The 27,390-nt window shown below is 43.4% G+C and overlaps 1 protein-coding gene across 5 annotated transcripts in view; it reads left to right on the top strand.

Annotated features, from left to right (window-relative positions):
* The window catches only part of LOC127489780 (uncharacterized), a 133,177-nt gene that overhangs the window by 54,997 nt on the left and 50,790 nt on the right, over window positions 1-27,390 (top strand). For 3 of the 5 annotated variants that reach the window (XR_016226135.1, XM_089321534.1, XM_089321533.1), the window contains exons 6-7: window positions 13,697-13,823; window positions 25,551-25,648. The gene's annotated coding sequence lies outside the window, so the exon portion shown is untranslated. Of the gene's footprint in view, window positions 1-3,062; window positions 3,195-13,696; window positions 13,824-25,550; window positions 25,649-27,390 lie in introns of those variants that run through there. The other 2 variants (XR_016226136.1, XM_089321535.1) reach the window with 1 other exon arrangement.

Genomic DNA, 27,390 nt, shown 5'->3' with positions numbered 1-27,390 from the left:
GTTTGTTGAAGAGATTATCCTTACACCGATGAAAGGTCTGAACCCTTTTGTCAAAAATCAGGTGGCCATAAGTATTTAGATTAACTTAGGGATTCTCTGTTTCGCTCCATTGGTATGTATCAGTTTTTTTATTGCCAGGCACATGGTGTTTTAATTAGTACACTTTTTTAGTATGCTGTGAAGTCAGGTATTGTGATGTCTCCAGCTTGATTTTTATTTCATCAGGATCACCTTAGCGGTTCTGGATCTTCTGTGGTTCTGTATGAATTGGAGGGTTGTTTTTTCTAATTCTGTAAAGAATGTCATTGGTATTCTGTAGATTTCTTTCCATGAAATAGATATTTTAATGATACACATTCTGCCAATCCACAAGTAAGGAATATCTTTCCTTTTTTTGTGTGTCCTTGATTATTCTTTGGTCAGTGTTTGATAATTTTTATTGTAGAGCTCTTTCACTTATTTGATTAAATTTATTCCTAAATATACTGATTTTTGTTCCCTCTTAACATTGCATTTGCTGTGTCCCATACATTTTGTTATGTTGTACTGTTATCTTCAATCATTTCCAGAAATTTCTTGATTTCCATTTTGATTTCTCCTACGACCCACCATTCATTCAGGAGCATGTTCCTCGGTCTCCATGTGTTTGCGTATGTTCTGGAGTTTCTTGAGTTGTTGATTTCCCGTTTCCTTGCATTTTGGTCATAGAAGATGGGTGAAATGATTTCAGTTATTGAGTTTACTAGGCTTGCTTCTGGCCTATCATATGTTGTGTCCTAGTGAATGTTCCAGGGACTGATGAGAAGAATGTGTATTCTGCTAGTGTGAGATGAAAAGTTCTGAGTTAGGACTTCAAACAGGGCAGCCTGTTCCCCAGGACACAGTGATGAGCGACTGCGTCATCTATAATTGTGACATAATGAAAGGGCTAGGAAACGACCAAGAGAAGACAGTTCAGGTGTTCTTGTAAGATACCGTTTTTTAGTTAAGAGATCCAAATTCCATGCATTTCATAAATGCAATTTAGATACACGGTGATAGTCCCAACCCTCCCTCCCTGTCTGTGGCACAACACATTGCACACTTGGTTGTCTGACTCCAGGCAGCAGCCCCATAACTGACCAGGCCAGGATGCTGGGTGGGTATCTGTCGTTCAGTAGCCGTGACCGTGGGCAGTTTGGCAGAGCTGTGCACCATGTGGGAGTGGCTGGGTGTTAGCCCGAGAGCTCCACACTGCCCTGAGCTTCTGGTGGGCTGGATTGGGAGCAACAATGCCCTTGGAGTGCTCCTGATCATGGTGAGCACAGGAAAGGCATGTCAGGCTGGGGCTCAGGCTGCAGCCCGTGGTTCTTCAAGGTAGTGTGGCCTCTTCCGCTGACACTTTGTATTCTTGGAGGAAGGGGCAGGTGTTAGTTGGATGGTGCTTGCTTAGTAGGCCTCGGGGAGAAGTAGGCGATGTCTGTGGGAGTGATGTCGAGGTTGAGGCCAGCTGGCAGTGGCATTGGCGGTAGTGTTACGGTAGGCTTGGAGAGTGCATGAGGGATTTGCTGCGTTTAAGCTTACGGACAGAGAGATGCCCAGGGCCTGCCTCAAAGGATTTGGGAACCGGGGCTTCCCAGTGGCATTCTCCCCCAAAATCTGCAGGTTCAGAGGCAGTGGGGGTGGGCGGTGGCTCAGCCATGAGGAAACCGAGAAGCAGATGCCTGCCTCCCCTCCTGCCTCCCAGAGGACACGGATGTGAAATTAACCCAGAGTAGACTAGTGTTCTCTAGTAATTTGATGATACTGAGTTTTAGATTTCGTTCCTTGAAGTGTTTTTAGTTGCTTTTTTTTTTTTGACAGGCAGAGTGGACAATGAGAGAGAGAGATAGAAAGGTCTTCCTTTTCCGTTGGTTCACCCTCCAATGGCCACTGCAGTCGGCGCATTGTGGCCAGCGCACCATACTGATCTGTAACCAGGAGCCAGGAGCCAGGTGGTTCTCCTGGTCTCCCATGTGAGTGCAGGGCCCAAGGATCCGGGCCATCCTCCACTGCACTCCTGGGCCACAGCAAAGAGCTGGCCTGGAAGAGGGGCAACCAGGACAGAATCCGGTGCCCCGACCGGGATTAGAAACCGGTGTGGTGCGCCGCAGGTAGACGATTAGCCTATTGAGCCACAGCGCCAGCCATTTAGTTGCTTTTTGTATAGGTGTAAGGTATGGGTCTTCTTTCAGAGTTCTGCATATCTGTGCAGTTTTCTCAGGACCATTTTTTGAAGAAACTGTCCCTTGTACCTGGGATTGATCTTCGGCTCCTTCTTGACAGATAGATTAGTTGTAGATATGTGTGTGTTATTTCAGATGTTTCTTTTCTGTTCCTTTGTTCTGTATGTCAGTTTTTTTACTATACCAAGCTGTTTTGATTGTAACTGTCCTGTTCTGTGTCTTGCAATCTGTTATTGCGATGCTTAGAGTTTTGTCAATGTTGTGTAAGGTTGCTTTCTCTATTCAGATGTTCTGCGTTTTCATATGAATTTTAGCATTGTTTTCTCTCCATCTGGGCAAAATGCTATTAGACCTTTGCTTAGGATCCCATTTTGTCTGTAAATTGCTTATGGTAGAATGGATATTTGCATTATGTTAATTTTGCCAGTGAATCAGTATGAAAGATTTTTCCATTTTTGTGTGTCTTCTTCCATTTCTTTAATGTTTTGTAACTTTTTTGGCTGGTGCCGTGGCTCACTAGGCTAATCCTCCGCCTAGCGGCACCAGCACACCGGGTTCTAGTCCCGGTCGGGGTGCCGGATTCTGTCCCGGTTACCCCTCTTCCAGGCCAGCTCTCTGCTGTGGCCACGGAGTGCAGTGGAGGATGGCCCAAGTGCTTAGGCCCTGCACCCCATGGGAGACCAGGAAAAAGCACCTGGCTCCTGGCTCCTGCCATCGGATCAACGCGGTGCGCCAGCCGCAGCATGCCAGCTGTGGCGGCCATTGGAGGGTGAACCAACAGCAAAGGAAGACCTTTCTCTCTGTCTCTCTCTCTCTCACTGTCCACTCTGCCTGTCAAAAAAAAAACTTTTTTGCAGACATTTTCATGGATATGAAACTGGACACCGAGTTGACGCTGAATTTCAGCTGCTGGGTAATCTTCCATTTCTGGAACCTCCTTGGCTTCCTGGTAAAACCCAGCTGTGCCTTCACCCTGGACAGGAGCAGCTGGTGAGTACATGTGGCTGTGTCCTGTTGATGGCAGCCCTTGGGCCCAAAGGGGAGCGGAGGGAATGGAAGGGAACCCTGTTCCTGCAGTTGGGCTGGCCAGGTTGAGAACAAGGTGGACTTCCAACCTTTGGGATGGAGGGTCAAGTCGGGGAGCCCTATATACATGTGGAGACAGAATGTGGGGGCCTAGCATTCCTAGAATTGAGTGGGGGCCACAGAGACAGAGGTGAATAAGATGTTGGTGAATGGGTTCCCTGGTTCTTTGTAGTTTATTAAGGGCCATAGAACATGCTAAGAAGGGAAGACTGGTTGTCCAGCCAGTGGGAGGGAGACCTGGAAGGAGAACTGCATGTGTTGACTCAGAGTACAAAACATAAGATGTATGGTTTTGGGAGACATGGTAGTAGTTGTTTGGGTTTTAGAGTTTCAAGCTAAGGACGATGGGATTGTAAGTACTTCATGCAGCGGCAGTAGAGGGTTAGATTCAATGGAAGAACCTAGGGCATGCAAGGTTTTGGGAGCTGAAAACAGGTTATTTCTGTATGTCACTATCCTATGATAGGGAATATGGAAGGATTGTATGGAGAAAGGCAGGCGACTTTTAGGAGAATTGTAATAGGGAGGAGCCGGTAGGTCTACATGTAAGTACTAGTGGAGGCCGGCGCCGAGGCTCACTATGCTAATCCTCTGCATTGCGACTCCAGCACACCGGGTTCTAGTCCTGTTTGGGGTGCCAGGTTCTGTCCTGGTTGCCCCTCTTCCAGGCCAGCTCTCTGCTGGGGCCTGGGAGTGCAGTGGAGGATGGCCCAAGTGCTTGGGCCCTGCACCTGTATGGGAGACCAGGAGTAGCACCTGGCTCCTGCCTCGGATGAGCGCAGTGCGCCGGCCACAGCACGCCAGCCACGGTGGCCATTGGAGGGTTAACCAACGGCAAAAGGAAGACATTTCTCTCTGTCTCTCTCTCTCACTGTCCACTCTGCCTGTCAAAAAAAAGAAAAGGAAAAAAAGAACTAGTGGAGCATCAGAGTGTTAGACCTGGGACAGGGCCTGGGGAGCAACCTTAGGAAAAGTGAGGGAAAGGGTATCAGGAGGCAGGCCGAAGGAACTTGCAGGAGGGACCTGGGAATGTGTGCTGATTTAATCATGAAGTTCGACCAAAGTCTACAGAGTACCAAGAGTTGGAGAGGATCTTATCTGAAATAAAATAAGGGTTAATAGGGGGCTTGGGTACATGGAGAACCTGATTTCGCCTGGGAATGAAGTTTGTGGCTTGTAGTCAGCTTATAGAAGTCAGAATTATAGCAGAGGACTTTTTCTTGGTAAATGTGTTTTTTTTTTTCTTTTTTTTTGCTTTCAAAGGAGTGTCTGTGATGTACCCACATTTGTTCTAGTTATTTAAGGTATTGCAGAGAGCGTCATGAGGGTTTTTGAAAAAGTTTGTGGAAAGAGGGATTTGTAAGGTTGTTTCACTGTGTGAGAGTGCGCACGCGTGTGTGTGTGTGTGTGTATGTATAGTATTATGCTTACGCATTCATCTGATGAAAATTTCTTGTTTTCGCTGCCGTGAAGCACACTGCAATAAATATTGTGGTGTACGTATCTCTCTGATACAATATGTTCATGTGTTTTGGGTTATAGCCAATTGATGGGTTGCTCCATCATATGGCAAGTCTATTTCTGGTTTCTTAAAAATCTCCATACCATTTTCCACAGCAGCTGCACCAATTTACATTTCCACCACCAGTGTGTAAGTGTTCTTCTTGTCCCACATCTTCCTCATCATTGTGACTCTCTGATCTTTGGGTTTTAGCCAGTATGTACGTGTGAGCTGATATCCCATTGTGGTTTGGATTTGCATTTCCCTCATAGATTATGATGTTGAGCATTTCTTCCTGTATTTGTTGGCCATCTGTATATCTATGGGGAACTGTCTGTTGAGTTCCTTTGGCCATTTCATATCTGGATTGGTTGTGTTTTTCTTGCTGCTATTTTTTTCTAAGTTGCAGATGTATTCTTTTTTTTATGCTTTTTTTTTTTAACTTTTATTTAATGAATATAAATTTCCAAAGTACGACTTATGGATTACAATGGCTTCCCCCCCATAACGTCCCTCCCACCCACTACCCTCCCCTTTCCCACTCCCTCTCCCCTTCCATTCACATCAAGATTCATTTTCGATTATCTTAATATACAGAAGATCAGCTTAGTATACGTTAAGTATGGATTTCAACAGTTTGCTCCCACACAGAAACATAAAGTGAAAAATGATAGTTTTTTTTTAAAATGATGATGAAATCAGAGCAGACCTATTGTCATGTTTAATCCCAGTGAGAGTCAAGTTGGGAATTGATAATTTTTTTTTTTTTTTTACAGAGGATCAGTTTAGTATGCATTAAGTAAGGATTTCAACAGTTTGCTTCTTACTTCATGAAACACTCAACAGAATCCAATCTTCCTCACACAAATGGCTCCAACCGCACAGTGGGCTCCAGTTCAGAGGGCTGCATTTAATTTACAGATCAGTGAATGTCTCTTTCAATAATCCCACACGCAATTTTTAATTCATAATTTTTGCCCTAGTTAAATATGCTTTTTACTGTGACAACTATTTTGTGACTGTGTGACTGCAGCTTACATGACTTCCAGAAAACAGAGTTCACGTTTGTCTCCTTTTGGACCATACAAATTTTCAAGAAAAGCTGCTAGATAACAAAATCTGATTCCATTGTACATCAGGTGCATTTCCTTCCTCACTGGATTGTATCTGAAATGGTAGCACGATGCAAAAAATCTACCATGTCCATGTTTAATTCATTAGCTGACCTTTTAAAACGTAGATTTTGTCATTAAACTAAAAGTGATCCAAACCTTTAAAATACACACAGCAATATTAGACCTATAATAACTCCACACAGAGATCCCTCTTTTAAAAGCATGATTTTGGACTTAAATAAATTGATTTCTCTCTCTCTCTTTCCTTCCAAGTTCCATTCTACTTTTTGCACACCTCTTAGAAGTCAGAGATGTAGTGAATTAACTCCTTACAGTTAAAGGGACTGAGAGACTCTAGGAGAAAGGAGCAATTTTTCCAAATAACTTTTATTGATTGTAGATCTAAGTCATTAAACAGACTTTGCTGAGGCAGGAAGTGTCAAAAATTGTTCCTATCACCTCAGCAACCTCCACCCACTTGTTTGCCCACCCCCAACACACACTCAGTCTCTGGGGTCATTTTACAACTTTCCTATTCCCTATTATGCATAGACTAATTGTTTTTTTTTTAATCTTTTATTTAATGAATATAAATTTCCAAAGTACGACTCATGTGTTACAATGGCTTCCCCCCCCATACCGTCCCTCCCACCCACAACCCTCCCCTTTCCCACTCCCTCTCCCCTTCCATTCACATCAAGATTCATTTTCGATTATCTTAATATACAGAAGATCAGCTTAGTATACCTTAAGTAAGGATTTCAACAGTTTGCTCCCACACAGAAACATAAAGTGAAAAATAATAGATGATTTTTTTTAAATGATGATGAAATCAGATCAGACCTATTGTCATGTTTAATCCCAGTGAGAGTCAAGTTGGGAATTGATAATTTCTTTCTTTTTTTTTTTTTTTTTTTTACAGAAGATCAGTTTAGTGTACATTAAGTAAAGATTTCAATCGTTTGCACCCCCATAGAAACACAAAGTGAAATATACTGTTTGAGTACTCGTTATAGCATTAAGCCTCAGTGTACAGCACGTTAAGGACAGAGATCCCACATGAGGAGTAAGTGCACAGTGACTCCTGTTGTTGACTTTACCAATTGACACTCCTGTTTATGGCATCAGTAATCTCCCTATGCACCCGTTATGAGTTTCCAAGGCTATGGAAGCCCCTTGAGTTCTCCGACTCTTATCTTGTTTAGACACGGTCATAGTCAAAGTGGAGGTTCTCTCCTCCCTTCAGAGAAAGGCACCTCCCTCTTTGAAGACGTGTTCTTTCCACTGGGATCTCACTCACAGAGATCTTTTTGCCAGAGTGTCTTGGCTTTCCATGCCTGAAATACTCTCATGGGCTTTTCAGCCAGATCCGAGTGCCTTTAGGGCTGATTCTGAGGCCAGAGTGCTATTTAGGACATCCGCCATTCTATGAGTCTGCTGAGTATCTCACTTCCCATGTTGGATCACTCTCCCCTTTATTTATTCTATCGGTTGGTGTTAGCAGATACTAGACTTGTTTATGTGCTCCCTTTGACTCTTAGTCCTTTCATTATGATCAATTGTGAACTGAAATTGATCACTTGCAGTAGTGAGATGGCATTGGCACATGCCACCTTGATGGGATTGAATTGGAATCCCCTGGTATGTTTCCAACTCTACCAGTTGGGGCAAGTCAGCCCGAGCATGCCCCAAATTATACATCTCTTCCCTCTCTTATTCCCACTCTTATGTTTAACAGGGATCACATTTCAGTTAATTTTCAACACTTAAGAATAACTGTGTGATAATTACAGAATTAAACCAGTCATATTAAGTAGAGCAGACAAAAAAAAAAACTACTAAGAGGGATAATGTATTAAGTTGTCCATTTCTCAGTCATGGCATTGCTTGTGTATACAAAGGCTGTTGATTTTTGTGCATTGATTTTATATCCTGCCACTTTGCCAAACTCCTCTATGAGTTCCAATAGTCTCTTAGTAGAGTTCTTTGGATCCTCTAAGTACAGAATCATATCGTCTGCAAAGAGGGATAGTTTGACTTCTTCCTTCTTGATTTGTATTCCTTTGATTTCTTTTTCTTGTCTGATGGCTCTGGCTAAAACTTCCAGAACTATGTTAAATAGCAGTGGTGAGAGTGGGCATCCCTGCCTGGTGCCAGATTTCAGTGGAAATGCTTCCAACTTTTCCCCATTCAATAGGATGCTGGCTGTGGGTTTTTTATAAATTGCTTTGATTATATTGAGGAATGTTCCTTCTATACCCAATTTGCTTAGAGTTTTCATCATGAAAGGGTGTTGAATTTTATCAAATGCTTTCTCTGCATCAATTGAGATAATCATATGGTTTTTCTTCTGCAGTCTGTTAATGTGGTGAATCACATTGATTGATTTGCGAATGTTGAACCATCCCTGCATACCAGGGATAAATCCCACTTGGTCTGGGTGGATGATTTTCCTGATGTGTTGTTGTTTTCTATTGGCCAGAATTTTATTGAGGATTTTTGCGTCTATGTTCATCAGGGATATTGGTCTGTAATTTTCTTTCAGTGCTGCATCTTTCTCTGGCTTAGGGATTAAGGTGATGCTGGCTTCATAGAAAGAATTTGGGAGGATTCCCTCTTTTTCGATTGTTCTGAATAGTTTGAGAAGAAATGGGATTAGTTCTTCTTTAAATGTCTGGTAGAATTCAGCAGTGAATCCATCTGGTCCTGGGCTTTTCTTTGTTGGGAGGGCCTTTATTACTGTTTCAATTTCTGTTTCAGTTATGGGTCTATTTAGGTTTTCGATGTCTTCATGGTTCAATTTTGGTAGATTGCATGTGTCCAGGAATCTATCCATTTCTGATAGGTTTTCCTGTTTGCTGGCATACAGGTCCTTGTAGTAATTTCTGATGATTCTTTTTATTTCTGTGGTGTCTGTTGTTACGTTTCCTTTTTCATCTCTGATTTTATTGATTTGGGTCTTTTCTCTTCTTTTTTTAGTTAGTTGGGCCAATGGGGTGTCAATTTTGTTTATTTTTTCAAAAAACCAGCTTCTCGCTTGGCTGATTTTTTGTAATGTTTTTTTGGATTCAATCCTGTTAATTTCTTCTCTGGTTTTAATTATTTCTCTTCTCCTACTAGATTTGGGTTTGGTTTGCTGCAGTTTTTCTAGGTCCTTGAGGTGCGCTGAAAGCTCATTTATTTGGTACCTTTCCAATTTCTTGGTATAGGCACCTATTGCTATAAATTTGCCTCTCAATACTGCTTTTGCTGTATCCCATAAGTTTTGATATGTTGTGTTGTTGTCTTCATTTACTTCCAGAAAGTTTTTGATTTCTCTTTTGATTTCTTGAATGACCCAGTGTTCATTCAGGAGCATGTTGTTCAGTCTCCATGTGTTTGCATACTTTCTGGGGTTTCCTGAGTTGCTAATTTCCAGCTTCATCCCGCTGTGGTCTGAGAAGCTGCATGGTATGATTCTAATTCTTTTAAATTTGCTGAGACTTGCTTTATGGCCTAGTATGTGGTCAATCCTAGAGAAGGTTCCATGCGCTGCTGAGAAGAATGTGAAGTCTGTAGATGTAGGGTTGAAAGTTCTGTAGATATCTGTTAGATCCATTTGGGCAATAGTGTCAATTAAATCTGCTGTTTCCTTGTTGATCTTCTGTCCGGATGATCTGTCTATTTCTGAGAGTGGAGTATTGAAGTCCCCCAGTACTATTGTATTGGAATCTAAATCTCCCTTTAAGTCCCTTAACATATCTTTTAAATAGACCGGTGCCCTGTAATTAGGTGCATATACATTTATAATAGTTACATCTTCCTGTTGAATTGAACCCTTAATCATTATATAGTGTCCCTCTTTGTCTCTCTTAACAGTTTTTGTATTAAAGTTTATTTTGTCTGATATTAATATGGCTACACCTGCTTTTTTTGGTTTCTGTTGGCATGGAATATCTTTTTCCAACCTTTCACTTTCAGTCTGCATGCCTCTTTGTTAGAGAGATGTGTTTCTTGTAGGCAACAAATAGTTGGGTTGTGTTCTGTGAGCCAGTCAGCTAAACGGTGTCTTTTAACTGAAGAATTCAGACCATTAATGTTCAATGTGACTATTGATACGTAGTGACTTTGCCCTGCCATTTTCCCGGAAATATTTTCTAGTATATGCTTTGAGCTTCCCATGCTCTTTTACTGGTAGGTGTTCTTTCTTTCCCTTCTTTCATATTGATGGCCGTGTTTCTGTGTTTCTGAGTGTAGCACATCTTTAAGTATATTTTGTAGGGCCGGACGAGTGGCCACAAAGTCGTTCAATTTCTGTTTGCTATGAAAGGTCTTTATTTCACCTTCATTCACAAATGAGAGCTTGGCAGGATATAATATTCTGGGCTGGCAATTTTTCTCTCTTAGCACCTGTGCTATGTCTCGCCATTCCCTCCTAGCTTGTAGGGTTTCTGATGAGAAGTCAGCTGTGAGTCTGATTGGAGATCCTCTGAGAGTAATCTGACGTTTCTCTCTTGCACATTTTAGGATCTTTTCTTTATGTTTCACTGTGGTAAGTTTAATTACCACGTGTCGTGGTGAGGATCTCTTTTGGTCATGTTTATTGGGGGTTCTATGAGCTTCCTGTACTAGGATATCTCTGTCCTTCTCCAAACCTGGAAAGTTCTCTGCTAGTATCTCACTAAAAAGGCCTTCCAATCCTTTCTCTCTCTCCATGCCTTCAGGAACTCCTAGAACTCGAATGTTGGTTTTTTTAATAGTATCCTGTAGATTCCCAACAATATTTTTCAGGTTTCTAATTTCCTCTTCTTTTCTTTGGTTTGACTGTATGTTTTCCTGTGCTCTATCTTCTAAGTCCGATATTCTCTCTTCTGCTTCACCCATTCTGTTTTTAAGGCTTTCTAATGTGTTTGTCATTTGATCTATTGAGCTCTTCATTTCATTTTGATTTCTCTTCACTATAACACTTTCCTGTTATACTAGTTTCTGAGTTTCATTTTGACTCTTCCTTAAAATTTCATTTTCACGAGAGAGATTTTCAATCTTGTCCATTAAGGATTTCTGTAGTTCAAGGATTTGCTTTTGAAAACTTCTAAATGTTCTTATCATAAATTTTTTGAAATCCGTATCTTGCATTTCTTCTATCTCATCATCTTCATACTCTTGGCTTGGGGTGTTTTGCTTATTTGGAGGCATCATAGTGTCATCGTTGATCTTGCTCCCTCTATTTCTGTGTTTGTTACTCGGCATAGTTAATTCTTCTTGCGTCACTGTGCGTTTTTTTTTTCTTTTTTTTTTTTTTATACTGTGTCCGTGTTAAGTGGACTGCCTGCTGTTGGAGGAGCCTTGGAGGCTTGAGATGGGTGCGGCCTGAGAGCTCTGCCTGGTTCTTCCAGGTTAAGGGTGTGCAAAGGTGACACCCTCAGGTTATGCGTGGTAAATCTCTCTCTTTTTATTTATTTATTTATTTTATTTATTCAGGGGGTAAGTAACATGGCAGGGCATGGCTGTGCAGAATTGATGGTATTTAGCTTCCAGTCTTTGGCTCCTCTGGACTCCCACTGGGTTGCCTAGGCTACTGAATTGTAGTGACTCAGTTCCTTAGCTCTCCCCCATTGATATGTAAATCCAGAGAGCAGGCCTGCTCTTTGTCTCTTGGGAATTCTTCTAACCTCCCAGTCTTGTAACCTTTGCTAGGTTAGGGGGAAGAGAAACCCTGAAGCTTTTTTTTCCTTCTTTCCGGTAGTGAGTTTGCTGCACTTTCTGGCCCCCCTCTAGATTCTGACCCCCGTTTCCCCACCAATGTCTCGGGTTATTGAGCTCACCTCCCCTTCCAGCGCCGACGTGTGGACTCGGAGCCCTGAGCGTCCCAAGTCTCCCCGCTGTTGTCTGTGTGGCATGCACTCCCCTTGGAGCACTGGGGCTTCTGCGGCTCTGTCCCAGGACTTGGCTTCCGCGCGGTGGGCGACCTTGTTCTCCCAGTAGGTCCTCCGATTCAGGATTCCCGTGCAATTTTTTCCTGGTTCTTTTTTCTGCGGCTACCGTAACTCCCCTTTTATTAAACTAAATTTTCCCGGACTATCGGTGCGCGCCCTCACTATTCCGCCATCTTGGCTCCCTCCTAAGTTGCAGATGTATTCTTGATATTAATCCTTTGTCAGATAGGTAGCTGACAGATATCTTCTGCTCATTCTGTTGTATGTCTCTTCCATCTGTGATGACTTCCTTTGCTGTGCAAAGCTTTTAATTTCATTTAATCCCATTTGTTTAGTTTTGATTTTTCTGCTGGTCTTTGAGGGTCTTTTGCAAGGGCCATTGCCTATTCCAGTGCCTTCGAGCTTTTCTTTGTATTACCTTCAAAAAGCTTCATAGTCTCGGGTTATAGATTTAGGTCTGTGATCCGTTTTGAGTTGATTTTCCTATTTTATGGGAGTTATGAATCTAATTTCGATGTTCTACACAGATACATCCATTTTTGCCAACAGCATTTGTTGAAGAGTTTTTCCTTACTCCAATGGATAAGTCTGAATCCTAAAAATCTGGTGTTGTACATATTTGGATTAATATTGGAGCTCACCTTGTTTTCTTCCATTGGTCTGTGTGTCACTTTTTCTGCAAGTGCTTTGATATTTGGTTTAGTGTAGATTTGTAGAATACTTTGAATCAGATGTTGTGAGGCATCTAGGCTAATTTTGTTTTGTCTTTTTTCTCAGGAACACCTTATCTATTCTGGATCTTGTGTGATTTTGTATGAATTTTCGGTTTGTTTTATGTAATTCTGTAAAGAATGTCATCGGCGTTTGGATACAAATTTAATTGAATCTTTAGGTAGCTTTAGGTGGGTTAGAGATTTTAATTATACTGATTCTTCAAATCCACCAAAAGGGATATCTTTCCATTTTTTGTGTCCTTGGTGAGTTCTTTCATCAGTGTATGGCGATTTTCATGATAGAGCTCTTTGGCTTCTTTGGTTACATTTAGTCTTAAACATTTGATTTCTGTTGTTATTATCTTTGGGATTTTTTTGATTGCTGTGTCAGTGAGTTCATCATTAAGGAATAAACACTGCTGCTTACACAGTATGCTTATTTGTAACCTGTGACTTCACTTAATTGTTTCACCAGTTCTAGCAGCGTGTTTGGTGGATTGTTTTCATTTTTTCTCGTACCATAGCATGTCACCTGCAAGCATTTAGAATTTCAATTTCTCTTTTATAATCTAGGTACTATTTCTTTCTTTCTACTCCTTTCTTTCTCTTGTGAAAATTTACAGTACTGCATTCTGTCAGAGTGGTAAAAGGGGACATCCTTGTGTTACATGTTTGACAAAAATGCTTTCACTTTTTGCCCATCCAGCATGCCATTGGCTTCGAATTGTCATACATAGCCTTTATGATTTTGATACCTATTCCTTTTATACCTACTTTGTGGCGGTTTTTTTTTTCTTAATAATGAATGGGATTGAATCTTTTCAGGTTATTTTTCTGTATCTAATGAGATGATAATGTGTTTTTTTTTAAAAAAAGCTTTATTGCATTTTTGCAAGAATTACAGAGAGAGAAACATTGTGAGAACAGGTGAGCAAGAGAGAGAGGGAGAGAGAGAGAGGTGTTATAGGCTGCAGCAGTATGGTAGGCTTGGAGAGTGCAGGAGGGATTTGCTGCATTTAAGCTTATGGGACAGAGATGCCCAGGGCATCTACCCAGCAGCATTCTCCCCCCAAATCTGCAGGTTTGGAGGCACGGGGGGGCAGCAGATCTATTGTGAGGAAGCCAAGAAGTGGATGTCTGTCTACTCTGCTCCCTCCCACAGAGCACGGATGTGAAACTCACCCAGAGTGGACGCTGAAGCTCAGCTGCCGGGTGTTCTTCCAGTTCTGGAGACTGCACAGCTTCCTGCTCAATGTCAGCTGGACCTTCTTCCGGGAGAGAAGCAACTGGTGAGCATATGTGGCCCCCTTAGTTGTGTCCATGTCCTGAGTGCACAAGGGGAAGGGAAGGGATAGCCCGTTCCCAGGGGTTGGGCAGCCCAGGCTGACACGATGTAGACTTCCACCCTGTGGCAGGGAGGGTCATGTGGGGTAGCCCCACAGGCAGGGGGAGAAATGCAGGGGCCTGGTGGGCTTCAGCAGAGTGTGGGAGCATGGAAACAGGAGTGGGTAGTATGTTGGAGAATGAGTTCCCCAGGGCTCTGCAGAGCACTAGGGGCCAAAAAACATGGTAATAGGGGAATACTTGGGTATGCAGGAAATGGGAGGGAGACCTGGAGGACAAGTGTGTGCTGTTGAGTCAGAGTACAAAACCCAAGAAGTCTGGTTTGGAGAGATGTGTTAATAAAAGTTTGGGTTTTAGATTTCGGGGCTAAGAATGATGGGATTGGAAGTAAATTGTGTGGTGTGATTGGATTGTTAGATGCCATGGAAGAACCTGGGGCATGCAATGTGTTGGGAGCTGAAATCAGGTAATTTCTGTATATCGCCATCCTGGATATAGACAGGGAAATGGAAGGATTGTATGGAGGAGGTCAGGTGACTTTCAGTAGAGTTGTAATAGGGAGGAGCTGGTAGGTCTACTAGTAGAACTGGTGGAGTCTCCAAGTGTTAGATCTGGGACAGACCTTAGGAAAAGTGAGGGTAAGAAAATGGTGAGGGGTATAGTGTGGTCTCTCTTAGGGACTGTGGTATGAGTGCATGGTTAATTAGGAAACTTCAACAAAAGTCTCCGGAATACCAGGGATGGAGAGAGGCTTATGTGAGAGAAAACTGGATTGGTGTGTGCTTAGGAAGACAAGAACCTGATCTAGCCTGGATTGAAATTTGTGGCTTGAGGTCAGCTTATAGAATCTGAATTTGGGCAGAGGACTCTCTCTTGGTAAAGGTGTATTTCTTTGTCTTTCAAAGATGTTTCTGTTATGTGCCAGCATTTGTTCTAGTTATTTAATGTAATGCAGGGGCCAACATGAGGTACTTTGAAAAGTTTGTGGAAAGAAGTGGTTGTGAGTTTGCTTTCAAGACATTTTGATGAACTGCACACAGCTTTGTCGTGGTGCATGTTTTCCATATCCTTCTAGGCAGCTCTGTGTGAAAGCTTCTGCTTTCATGGAGTTTTTGTTCCGATTGCTGTTTGGGGGCTGGGGATGACTTAGTCCTGCAGCACTTTACCAGGTAGGAGTTCTTGAAATATCTTCCCCTTATGTTGCAATGTATACTTTCTAGTACTTGCTATTCCTCATTTGATTTTTTCCATCTCTGATATTTCCTTTATTTTATGATCTGTCAAACCATGTCTTTTTGTTTTACACTGTCACATTGTTTAGGAATGCAAAGTCTTCCTTATGTTTTACTTTATAGGATGTGTCATTCTTTACAATGCAGTGTTATTTTTGAGTCACACTTATTCTGAATTATATAGCCTTTATACTCTTACTTTTTAGGTTATTTCTACAGAAAGATATGCAAGCTTACATTTTTATGAAAGTCAGGATTTTCCATGTACAGAATTTTATGAATGTGCAAATTTTATGTATTTAATTTTCCTGAAATGTGAGTGCTTACCTGTTTTATATAAATTTCTATTAAAGATTGATGTTGTCTCCAGTGGATGTATTTGGTTTTTTATTTTTTTATTTTTGACAGGCAGAGTGGACAGTGAGAGAGAGAGACAGAGAGAAAGGTCTTTCTTTTGCTGTTGGTTCACCCTCCAATGGCCGCTGCGGCTGGCGTGCTGTTGCCGGCGCGTCATGCTGCTCTGAAGGCAGGAGCCGGGTGCTTCTCCTGGTCTCCCATGAGGTGCCGGGCCCAAGGACTTGGGCTATCCTCCACTCACTCCTGGGCCATAGCAGAGAACTGGCCTGGAACAGGGGCAACTGGGACAGAATCTGGTGACCCAACCGGTACAAGAACCCGGTGTGCCGGCACCTCAAGGGTGGAGGATTAGCCAATTGAATCACGGCGCCGACTTGTATTTGTTTTTTCTGTTTTTGTTTTTGTTTTTTTTTTTATTTTTTTATTTTTTTATTTTTTGACAGGCAGAGTGGACAGTGAGAGAGAGAGACAAAGAGAAAGGTCTTCCTTTGCCGTTGGTTCACCCTCCAATGGCCGGCGCGGCCGGCGCGCTGCGGCCGGCGCACTGCGCTGATCCGATGGCAGGAGCCAGGAGCCAGGTGCTTTTCCTGGTCTCCCATGGGGTGCAGGGCCCAAGCACCTGGGCCATCCTCCACTGCACTCCCTGGCCACAGCAGAGAGCTGGCCTGGAAGAGGGGTAACCGGGACAGAATCCAGCACCCCAACCGGGACTTGAACCTGGTGTGCCGGCGCCGCTAGGCAGAGGATTAGCCTAGTGAGCCGCGGCGCCGGCCTGTATTTGTTTTTTAGGCTAAAATAATTCTTGGGTATATTTTATAGAATAATTCTAAGAATAAACGACATTCCTTTTTTTTTTTTTTTTGACAGAGTGGACAGTGAGAGAGAGAGAGAGAGAGACAGAGAGAAAGGTCTTCCTTTGCCTGGTTCACCCTACAGAGGCCGCCGCAGCCAGTGCACTGCGGCTGGCACATTGCGCTGATCCGAAGGTAGGAGCCAGGTGCTTCTCCTGGTCTCCCGTGGTTTGCAAGGTCCAAGCACTTGGGCCATCCACCACTGCACTCCTGGGCCATAGCAGAGAGCTGGCCTGGAAGAGGGGCAACTGGGACAGAATCCAGCACCCCGACCAGGACTAGAACCCAGTGTGCGGGTGCCCCTAGGCGGAGGATTAGCCTGTTGAACCACGACGCCGGCTGACATTCCCTTTTCTGCTCTGCTTTCAAAACTGTCTTTCCCAGTGTACCTCTTCCTTTCTTTCTCCCTTTGTTCCTCCCTTCCTTACTTCCTTCCTTTCATCCATTTTTGGATGGTTTTTATATTTGCATTTTAGTAAAAGGCTAAGTGCTTTACCAAATAAGAAGTTCAGTAACCAAAAAGTAGGGTTGAGGCAATATTTGGCATCCCATACAGGTGCTGGTTCAAATCTCATTTACTCCACTTCTTTTTTTTCAATATCTATTTATTCATTTCAAAGACAGTGTTATAAAGAGGCAGAGGTAGAGAGAGTGAGTAAGAGGTCTTCCATCCACTGGGTCACTCCCTGGAAGGCCACAGCTACTGGAGGTGCACTGATCCAAAGTCAGGGGCCAGGAGCTTGCTCAGGGTCTTCCTACACAGTTGTAGGGGCCCAAGGACTTGGGCCATCTTCTACTGTTTTCCCAGGCTATAGCAGAGAGATGGATCAGAAGTTGAAAAGCTTGGACTTGAACTGGCACCCATATGGGATGCCGGCACTGCAGGAGGTGGCCTTACTCATTATGCCACAGCACGGGTCTCTACTCCATTTCTGATCCAGCTCCATGCTAAAGCACCAAAGCATCAGAGGACAGCCCAAGTGCTTGTGACTTAGGAGCCATGTGGGACACCTGGAAAAAGCTCCTGGCTCCTGTCATCATCTTGGTGCAGTCCTGGCTGTTTTGGCCCTTTGAGAAGTGAACCAGCAGATGGAAGATCTCTCCCTCTTTCTCTCTCTCTGTATGTAACAGTGTCTTTGTAATAAACAAAGTAAATCTCATAAAATTAAGGGAAGAACAGAAACCCTAGTTTATAGGGAATATAAGCAACAAGTATAATCAGTGGAATGAAAAAATGACCATTTTTCCCATACACCCTAAATTTAAAGTAATCACAGATCATTACAACTATCCTAATGCTACATTCTTTTTTCTTTTCAAAATTTTTTTTAAGATTTACTTTTACTTACTTAAAAGACAGAATTACTGAAAGAGGTGTAGAGGTAGAGAGAGTGGTCTTCCCTTTGCTGGTTCATTCCCCAAATGGCCACAATGGCTATAAATGAGCCGGTCCAAAGTTATGAACCAGGAGCTTCTTGCGGGTCTCCCACGTGGGTTCAGGGCCCTAGGACTTGGGCCATCTTCTACTGCTTTCCCAGGCCATAACAGAGAGCTAGATCAGAAGAGGAGCATTGGGATCTAGAACCTGTGCCCATGTGGGATGCTCACCTTTCAAGCCTGGGATTTAACACACTGCCACACAGCCCCTACCCCTTCAATTGTTTTTAAAATGAATGAAAAGAGAACATATTTCATGAATTGTGTAGGTACAGTTCTAAGAATAAACCCAGAATTTCCTCTCTTCCCCTTTCCCCTCCTTCCTTTGCTCTTTTCATCTATTTTTCATGATATGATTATAATCCATGTAATATTCAGGGTAACAATAATATTCATAGGAAAAAGGTACAAAGAATAAAGTTCTACTGGAGCAGTATGATCTTTTATTTTAGGAAATTAATTTTTTTTAAAAAAAACATTAGTTTTCTTGAGATGTATTGTTACAGAGAGAGGGAGGCGTAGAGTTAGAGGTCTTCCATAAATATGGGCTCATTCCACAGATGGCCACAATGTCTGGAGGTGGCCCAGTGCAAAGCCAGGAACCAAGAGTTTCTTCCATCTTTCCCACTATGTTGCAGGGGCCCAAGCCTTTGGGCCATCTTCCATTGCTTTCTCAGGCCATCAGCAAGGAAGAGGATTGGAAGTGGAGCAGCTGGACTTAAACTGGTGCCCATATGGGATGCCGGCACTACAATGGATGCTTAACCTACTATGCCATAATTCCAGATCCAGTATTCTGTTCTTAACCATTGTTTTGTCCAGTTTTCAAACAAAGTTTTATAGGAGTATATTTGCGACAGTAGTGATACACATTCACATTTATATTTCTTTTTTTGTGTTTTGATTTTTTTTTTCAAAAAGTTAACTTTTACATGTAAGGTAATACATGTGGGTATTTTTCTTTTTCTGGCTGATTTCTCTAAGATGAAGTCCTCCAGTAACTCCATTTTGATGCACTTGATAAAATTTCATTATTTTTAAATCCTGAAATACATTTCATTGTATATCTATACCATGTTTTCCTTATGCATTCATCTGATGATAGAAATCTTTGTTTAATCTGAGCCGGCGCCGTGGCTCAATAGGCTAATCCTCCACCTTGCGGCGCCGGCACACCGGGTTCTAGTCCCGGTTGGGGCGCCGGATTCTGTCCCGGTTGCCCCTCTTCCAGGCCAGCTCTCTGCTATGGCCAGGGAGTGCAGTGGAGGATGGCCCAGGTGCTTGGGCCCTGCACCCCATGGGAGACCAGGAAAAGCACCTGGCTCCTGGCTCCTGCCAGGATCAGCGCGGTGCGCCGGCTGCAGCGGCGGCCATTGGAGGGTGAACCAACAGCAAAAGGAAGACCTTTCTCTCTCTGTCTCTCTCTCTCACTGTCCACTCTGCCTGTCAAGAAAAAAAAAAAAAAAAGAAATCTTTGTTTAATCTTTATAAATAAATCCATGTTTATTCCTTGTGATTGCTGTGAACCACATTGCAATCCACATGGTGGTGGAGGTATCTCTTTGATAGAATAATGTTCATTTCTTTTGGGTGTAGACCCAGTGGTGGGATTGCTGAAGCATATGGCTGGTTTGTTTCTGTTTTTTTTAAAGAACTGTTTATTAGAGAGGCAGAGTTACAGACAGAGGGAAAGACAGATAGAAAGGTCCTTCATCAGCTGGTTCACACTTGAAATGGCTGTAGTGGCCCAAGCTGTGCCAGGCCAAACTTGGGAGCCAGGAGTCCCTACTCATGTACCCACGGTTCTGCATGGGCATGCAGATGTCCAAGCTCTTGGACCATCCTCCACTCCTTTATGCAGGCCATCAGCAGGGAGCTGAATTGGAAGTGGGGCAGTTGAGACTTGAACTGATGAATATATGGGGTACTTGTGCTGCAGGTGAAGGTTTAGGCTGCTATCCACAGTGCCAGCCCCTCCTTTCCTTTTCTGTAGTGTCTTCTTCCAGTGTAAATTGAAATAGTAAAGCTTTATATTTATACGTGCCATCAACACTTAGGCAAAGCAAAGTATGGGCTGGGGATAAAGTCAACATTTTTTGAAAATTTGAAATTTTTGAAAATTTTTATTCATTTATTTGAGAGGATGGGAATTAGAGAAAGAATCTCATCCACTGATTGAATTCTGAGATACCTGAAATAGCCAAGGCTGCACTGGTGCCAGGAGCTGTTTTTCTCTCCTGGTCTCCCAAGCACTTGGGCCATCCTCCACTGCCCTCTCGGGCCACAGTAGAGAGCTGGACTGGAAGAGGAGCAACCGGGACTAGTACCCGGCACCCCAACTGGGACTAGAACCCAGGGTGCCGGCGCTGCAGGCAGAGGATTAGCCAAGTGAGCCACAGTGCCAGACTACTTCTTTGTAATCTTATGATCAATTTTTTGAATTCCATTTCTTTCAATTCTTCTATCTCATCATCTTCACAATCTAGCATTGAAGTGTCATGTTCTTTGTTTTAAGCTTTGATTATTATTTATTTGAAAGTCAGCACTACTGAGAGAGAAGGAGAGGCAGAGAGAGAGAGAGGTCTTCTGTCAGCTGCTCATTACCATGTTGTCTGCAATGGCCGGAGCTATGCCAATCTGCAGCCAGGAGCCAGGAGCTTCTTCTGGGGATCTCCCATGTGGCTGCAGGGGCCCAAGGACTTTGACCATATTGCACTGCTTTTCCAGGCCAGAGCAGAGAGCTGGATTGGAAGCAGCACAGTCAGAACTCGAACCAGTATCCATATGGGATGTTGGCACTGCAAATGCAGCTTTACCCACTGTATCACAGTGCTGGCCCCAAAGTATCACATTCTTTTGGTGACATTATGTTGTCTTCCTATTCTTGTTTCTAGAATTGGTGCATTTATTGTTTGGCATTTGTGGAGATACTTGTTGGTTTCCACTTTCTCTTTTTTTGGGGGGTGTGTGGCAACTTTTATCTTTGGACTATGACTGTGAAGATAGTGGAAAGTCTACTTTTCAGTGAAAATCTAGAGGCTTATAGTGGGTTTGGCCAAAGAGCTCTGTTCAGTTCTCCAGGGATAAGGGCATGCGCAAGTTTGTGTTACATTTATTCGCTCTGTCCCAAGGGTCACACAAAGGATCTGTGCATTCCTCAGTGTAAGATCAGTTTCCCTAACAGTATCTCTAACAGGTAACCAGGAAACCCTGAGCATATGGAGTCTCCCATTGTAACTGCTGAAAGTCCTAGCCACACTGTGAGTCCTCCCACACACCCTCAGTTTTTTCCCTGTCCAAGTACAGAAGCCTCACACAGTCACAAGCTGTCGGCCCCCTGTTAGTTCTCCCCAGCAGAATCAAGAGTCTCCACTTGGCTGATTGATGGGTAGAGACACGAGCTGGCTCACCTGTGATGTATATCCAAAATCACACACCTCTACTGACATGTTACAGGATGCTGTTGTAAAGTTATTGGGGAGAGAGAAACGTGTCCATCCCATTCTTTTTCTTTTTTTCCTGTAGTTTGTCTAGTACAGTATCTCCCATGGGGCTCCAAGCCTGGTTCCCTCTAGACTCTTCCTGCAGCTTTTTCAGCAGTGGCTGGTCTGCTGTGGTCTGGTCTCACTTCACTTTCCAGTGCTGGTCCATAGGCTCTTGGCTGGGTAGGCTGGAGTCCTGAGCCATGGGCGTCCATGCCTGCCACGTAGGTCCACCCTGTCTCTCTAATTTTGGTAGACTTTCCTCTGCCGTTTTCTCCCTAACTCTTCCCTGATACTACCCTCTCCACATTTTTTAAACTATAATCTCCTGGGCTACAGCAGTAAGCTCCTCCCTGCTCTGCCATATTGGGACTGCCTACGGGTTCTAATAGTCTCTGAATGGAGTCTTTGGATCCTCTATATACATAATCATGGCATCTGCAAATAGGGATAGTTTGACTTCCTTCTTCCTGATTTCTACCCCTTTGATTTCTTGTATTGCATAATGACGCTTGCTCAGACATACAGGACTGTATTGAATAGCAGTGATGTGAGAGGGAAGCAACCGTTTTCTGGTTCCAGATCTTAGTGGGAATGGTTACGACTTTTCCCATTCAGTAAGATGCTGGCCATTGGTTTGTTATAAATTGTCTTGCTTGTGTTGAGGAAAGCTCGTTCTATACCTGATTTGCTTCAGGTTTTCATCATGAAAGGGTGTTGTATTTTATCAAATGCTTTCCATGCTAATGATGAGATAATCATATGTTTTTTGTTCTTCAGTTTGTTAATGTGGTGTATCACATTGATTTGGGAATGTTGATAATCGCTGTACCAGGGATAATACCCCCTTTGTCCAGATGAATGATCATTTCTTATATGTTGTTGTATTCAATTGGCTAGTATTTTGATGATGATTTTTTTTGTGTGCTTATCAGGGACATTTGTGTGTAATTTCTCTGTTGTATCCTTTTCTGATTTAGGAATTAAGGTGATGCTGTCTTCATGGAAGGAGTTTGGAAGGCTTCCCTCTCTTTCAGTTGTTTTGAATAGCTTGAGAAGAATTGGTTTTAGTTCTTCTTTGAATGTCTAATAGAATTCAGCAGTGGAACTGTCCAATCCTAGGTTTTTCTTTGTTGGGAGTATCTTCATTACTGATTCAATTTCTTTTTTGTTTATTGGTATGGTTGCTTTTTTGTGTGTTCCTGTGTCAATTTTGGTGGGTTGTGTGTGTCCAGGAATGTTTTTCTTCTAGGTTTCCTGATTTGTTGAGCTATAGCTCTTTGTAGTAATTCCTGATGAGAAGTCAGCTGTGAGTCTAATTGGAGATACTCTGATAGTAATCTGATATTTTTCTTTAGCACATTTTGGAGTCTTCTTTATGTTTTACTGTGGAGCATTTGACCACAATATGTTGTAGAGAAGGTCTTTTCTGGTCATGTGTATTAGGAGTGCTGTATGGCTGGCGCCATGGCTCAGTAGGCTAATCCTCCCATTGTGGCACCGGCACCCTGTGTTCTAGTCCTGGTCAGTGCTCCGGATTCTGTGCCATTTGCTCTTCTTCCAGTCCAGCTCTCTGCTGTGGCCCGGGAGTGCAGTGGAGGGTGGCCCAAGTGCTTGGGCCCTGCACCCACATGGGAGACCAGGGGAAGGAACTGGCTCCTGGCTTCAGATAAGCATGGTGCCTCATCTGCAGTGCGCTGGCTGCAGTGGCCATTATTGGGTGAACCAATGGAAGAAGGAAGACCTATCTCTCTGTCTCTCTCTCTCTCTCACTGTCCACTCTGCCTGACAAAAAAAAAAAAAAAAAAAGAGTGCTGTGTGTTTCCTGTACTTGGACATCACTTTCTTTCTCCAAATTTGGGAAGTTTTCTGTAATTATTTCACTAAAAGGCCTTCTAATCCAATCTCCCTCTCCATGCCTTCAGTAACCCCTAAGACTCTATATATTCGTCATTTGATAGTATCCCATAAATCTCCAACCCTATTTTACATTTTTCTAATTTCTTCTTCTTTTTGTTTTACTCTTAATTTTACAGAGATTTGCCTTATGGAGTCTGTTGTTAAGGCTTTCCATCGCATTTTTTAAATTTGATCTATTGTACTCTTCATTTCTAATATTTAATTTTGATTTTTCTTTCAAATCTCAATTTCATGGGAAAATTTTCATGCATATCAGTTACGGATTTATTTAATTTGTGGTTTTGCTTCTGATTACTTCTGAGTAAGCCTACAGTTAATTTTTTGAAATATATTCCCTGAATTTTATGAATTTCTTCACCTTCCAATATTGCAGTGTTGTGTTTTTTTTTCGGGGGCATCATGTTATTTTCTTTATTCTTGTTTCTTGAATTTCTGCATTTTATATTTATGCATTTGTGGAGATACTTAATTTTTTTTCCCTCTGATGGCTTTTATTATTGGACTGTGCCTCTGTGAATTAGTGGAGTGTCTGCTGTTTCAATGAATACCCAGAGGTGTGTGCTGCTTGTGACTAGGCAGCTCTGGTCACTGCTCCAGGGTGGGACCAGTGTCCAGGGTGACACCCATATTGGGCATGTTAGATCTCCTCTTGTTAATAGAAAAGAGGATATGGTCACTGCTGTTGGTATAATCACACCCTCACTCCTCTTTTCCAAGGTGAGACTAACCCAGGTGTTAGCCCTCAGTGGGTACTATTCTGTTCTGTGGTTCTGCATGAATGGCACAAAGGGTCTGTGCAGTCTTCAGTGTGAGCACAGATCCTGCTGCAGTGACCCACCCCAGGCAGCCAGGGTGCTGAGCTTGTGGAGCTACACACAGTAATCTCCCAGAAACACAGCTACACCAGGCAGCCTCTCCTTCATTCATGTGTTCCCACAGTCTCAGTACCAGGGCTCCCACAGACACAGGGTGCAGAAGATCCACCCCACCCCACTAACCTGCTCTGTCCATGGAGAGGATGAGAACTTTGGAGAGCCAGTTGCCTATGGGTGCTCCACTTAGGCAGTTTGAGCTCCAGAGCCTGCATTATGTTGAGAGGCTAAGGGCTCGTGATAGTCATAGGTGCATTTGCAGCCCCCTGTCAGTCTTTCCACCCAGACTGAAAGTCGGTGGGGAACACAGATTTTTCCCTGTGGTGAAATCCCTGGTCATACATGTCCACAAGAGCTACTGGCCACAGCACTGCTTGTTTCACAATCATGCTTCTCCCCGCCAGTTTATGGACACTTAGAAGAGTCCCTGCAGCTAGTGATGATGTCGGAATGGCTCCTTCTCCCTGCCTGTTGCTGGGTGTGTGCCCCTGGGCTGTTGCTACTTGAGACAAGATGGCGCCTTTTCCCTGACTGTTCCTGGGAGCCTGCATGAGAGCTGTTGCAGCTACTAGCATATCCAAAATGGTGCCTGCCCTCTCTGAGCTGCTAGTCAGGGTCTGTTGTGAGGGGATGGGGAGAATTGTCTCTCTTTTCTGCTGGGGTAGAGGATACCCTGTTACTCACAGGGTCCATGACACATCCAAGACAGTCTGCTAGGCTGTCTCTGCAGCTATTTCAGCAGTGGCATGGGCCACTGCAGTGTGATCTCACCTTGTTCTTCAGAGCTGGCACTTTCTCCAGCTCTCACCTGCTGGGTCTTGTGTTGTATCAGTGCTTGTTGCAGCTTCCACACAGATCCACAGCATCTCTCCTCCTCTTCCAGAATCTCCACTCTCCCCTGGGAATGCACTTTCTCTGCCTTTTTTCCTATTTTATCCTAGCTTATAGCAGTCCTCCTTTTCCCTATTCCTCTGTATGGAATCCCCTCTGAGAATTATCTTGGTTTTTTTTTTTTTGTTTTTTTTTTTTTTTTCTCAAAATTTTTGAGCATGTGTTGAAATGTAATACTCTGTGTCTTGTTATTTAGGAGCAGAGATGCTGGGAGCTGACTAGATCATGAGGGCAAATCTGAGAATGCTGTCATTGCCCTTATTTTTAAAAAAAGGTTTTATTTCCTTATTTGAGAGGCAGAGTTACAGACAGAGAGAGGGAGAAACAGAGAGAAAGTGTTCCTTCTGCTGGTTCACTCCCCAAATGGCCACAATGGCCAGAGCTGAATCAATCTGAAGCCAGGAGCCAGGAGTTTATTCCAGGTCTCCCAGGTGGGTGCAGGGGCCCAAGGACTTGGGTCAACTTCGACTGGTTTCCTAGGCCAGAGAAGAGAGTTGGATCAGAAGTGGAGCAGCTGGTACTCAAACCCGTGCCAATGTGGGATGCCAGGCCTGAAGGTGGCTTTACCCACTATGCCACAGCACCCTTTTAAGAATGGCTTGATGGAGCAGCTTGTTTATACCTTTGCAGTTCTGCCATATGACGGTGCACGGACATTAGCCACCGAAGCTTCACCAGACACCGCGTCCCCTAACACTGTGACCTTGGAGTGACCAGCCTCCAAAAGAGTGAGTAATAAATCCCTGTTGTTTATAAACTTCCCAGTGTAATGTGTTTTCTTACAGCATCCAAAATGGACTAAGATGGAGTAATAATCTGAAAAGTTTAGAAATGCGTGGGCATTGAGGCACAGCAGGTTAAACTGGCATTTGGGTTGTCAGCATACTGCATCAACCTGCCTGTTGTGAGTCCCAGCTCCTCCATTTCCAATTCAGTTTCTTGGTAATTCCTCGGGAGGCAACAAACAATGGCCCAAGTGCATAGTTCCTGCCACCGACATTGGAGACAGAGATGTAGTTCCTGGCTTCTGCCTGGCTCAGTCCTGGCTTTTGGGGGCATTTGTGGAGTAAGTCAGTCATGAGGTGGAGGCTCTCTCTTTGTGTCTCTGTCACTCTGCCTGGCAAATGAACCCATAAACCTTATGAAAAACATCGTTGATGATATGACTTTGGTAAATGCTTTTTGAAGTAAGAAGTTTAAAAAGTAAAACATGGGGCTGGCACTGTGGTATCACCTACAAGCTCTGGTTCAAATCCTGGCTGTTCTACCTCTGACCCATCTCCCTGCTAATGCACCTGGGATAGTAGCAGAGGATAGCTCAAGTGCTTGGGAGAGGGAGAGGGGGAAGGGGCAAGGGGCAAGGGGCTCCTGGCCTCATCCTGGCTTCATCCTGGCTGAACCTTGGCTGAACCCTGGCTGTTGTGGCCATTTGTGGAGTGAAGTGAGCAGATGGAAGATCTCTTTTCCTGTCTCTCCCTCTCTGTATGTAACTGTTCCTTTCAAGTAAATACAGTAAATAAAGTAAATCTTTTTAAAAAAAAAAAAGGGTAAAAGAAACAGAAGCCCTAGTTTAGTGGGAAATAAGCAACAGGTATGAACAGCTGAATGGAAAATGACCATTTACCCATATAGCATAAATTTTAAAGTAATCACAGATCATTAAAACTATACTAGTATAATGTTCTTTATTTTTAAATTATTTTTAAAATAAATTTTCATGAATTTCATAGGTGCTGTTCCAGGAAGACAGCCACATTCTTCTCTCCCCCGTCCTCTCCCTCCCTTGTCTCTCTTCTTTTCATTATTTTCATGAGGTATAGTTTTAATGCACTTTATTATTCACAGTCTTAATTCACCACTATCTGTAGTATTCAACAAGGAAAGGTAGGAAGACTACAGTTCCACAAGAGTAGTATAATTGTCTTAACCATAGGTTTGACAAGGTTATAAAACAAAGTTTTGAGCAATAGTGATATACAAAAGCATTCTTTATGATTTTGTGTTTTGATTTTAAAAATGTTAGCTTCCACATATAAGAGAAGACATGTGATATTTGTATTTCTCTGGCTGATTTCACTAACTGATGTCCTAACTTGCATCAGTGTTGTTATTTTTTTTTTTTTTTGACAGGCAGAGTCAGACAGAGAGAGAGACAGAGAAAGAGTTATAGACAGTGAGAGCGAGAGAGAGAAAGGTCTTCCTTCCATTGGTTCACTCCCCTAAGGGCCGCTACGGCCGGCGCTGTGCCGATCTGAAGCCAGGAACCTGTGTGCTTCCTCCCTGTCTTCCATGAGGGTGCAGGGACCCAAGCACTTAGGCCATCCTCCGCTGCCCTCCTGGGCCTCAGCAGAGAGCTGGAATGGAAGAGAAGAAACCGGCACTAGTACCCGGTGCCCCAACTGGGACTAGAACATGGGGTGCCAGCGCCACAGGCGGAGGATTAGCCAAGTGAGCCTTGGCACCGACCAAG

Source organism: Oryctolagus cuniculus, chromosome 19, assembly GCF_051225735.1.
Source record: "Oryctolagus cuniculus isolate XC-2025 breed Fujian yellow rabbit chromosome 19, ASM5122573v1, whole genome shotgun sequence".
Lineage (NCBI taxonomy): Eukaryota > Metazoa > Chordata > Mammalia > Lagomorpha > Leporidae > Oryctolagus > Oryctolagus cuniculus.
This window is presented reverse-complemented; position numbering and strand designations above follow the sequence as displayed.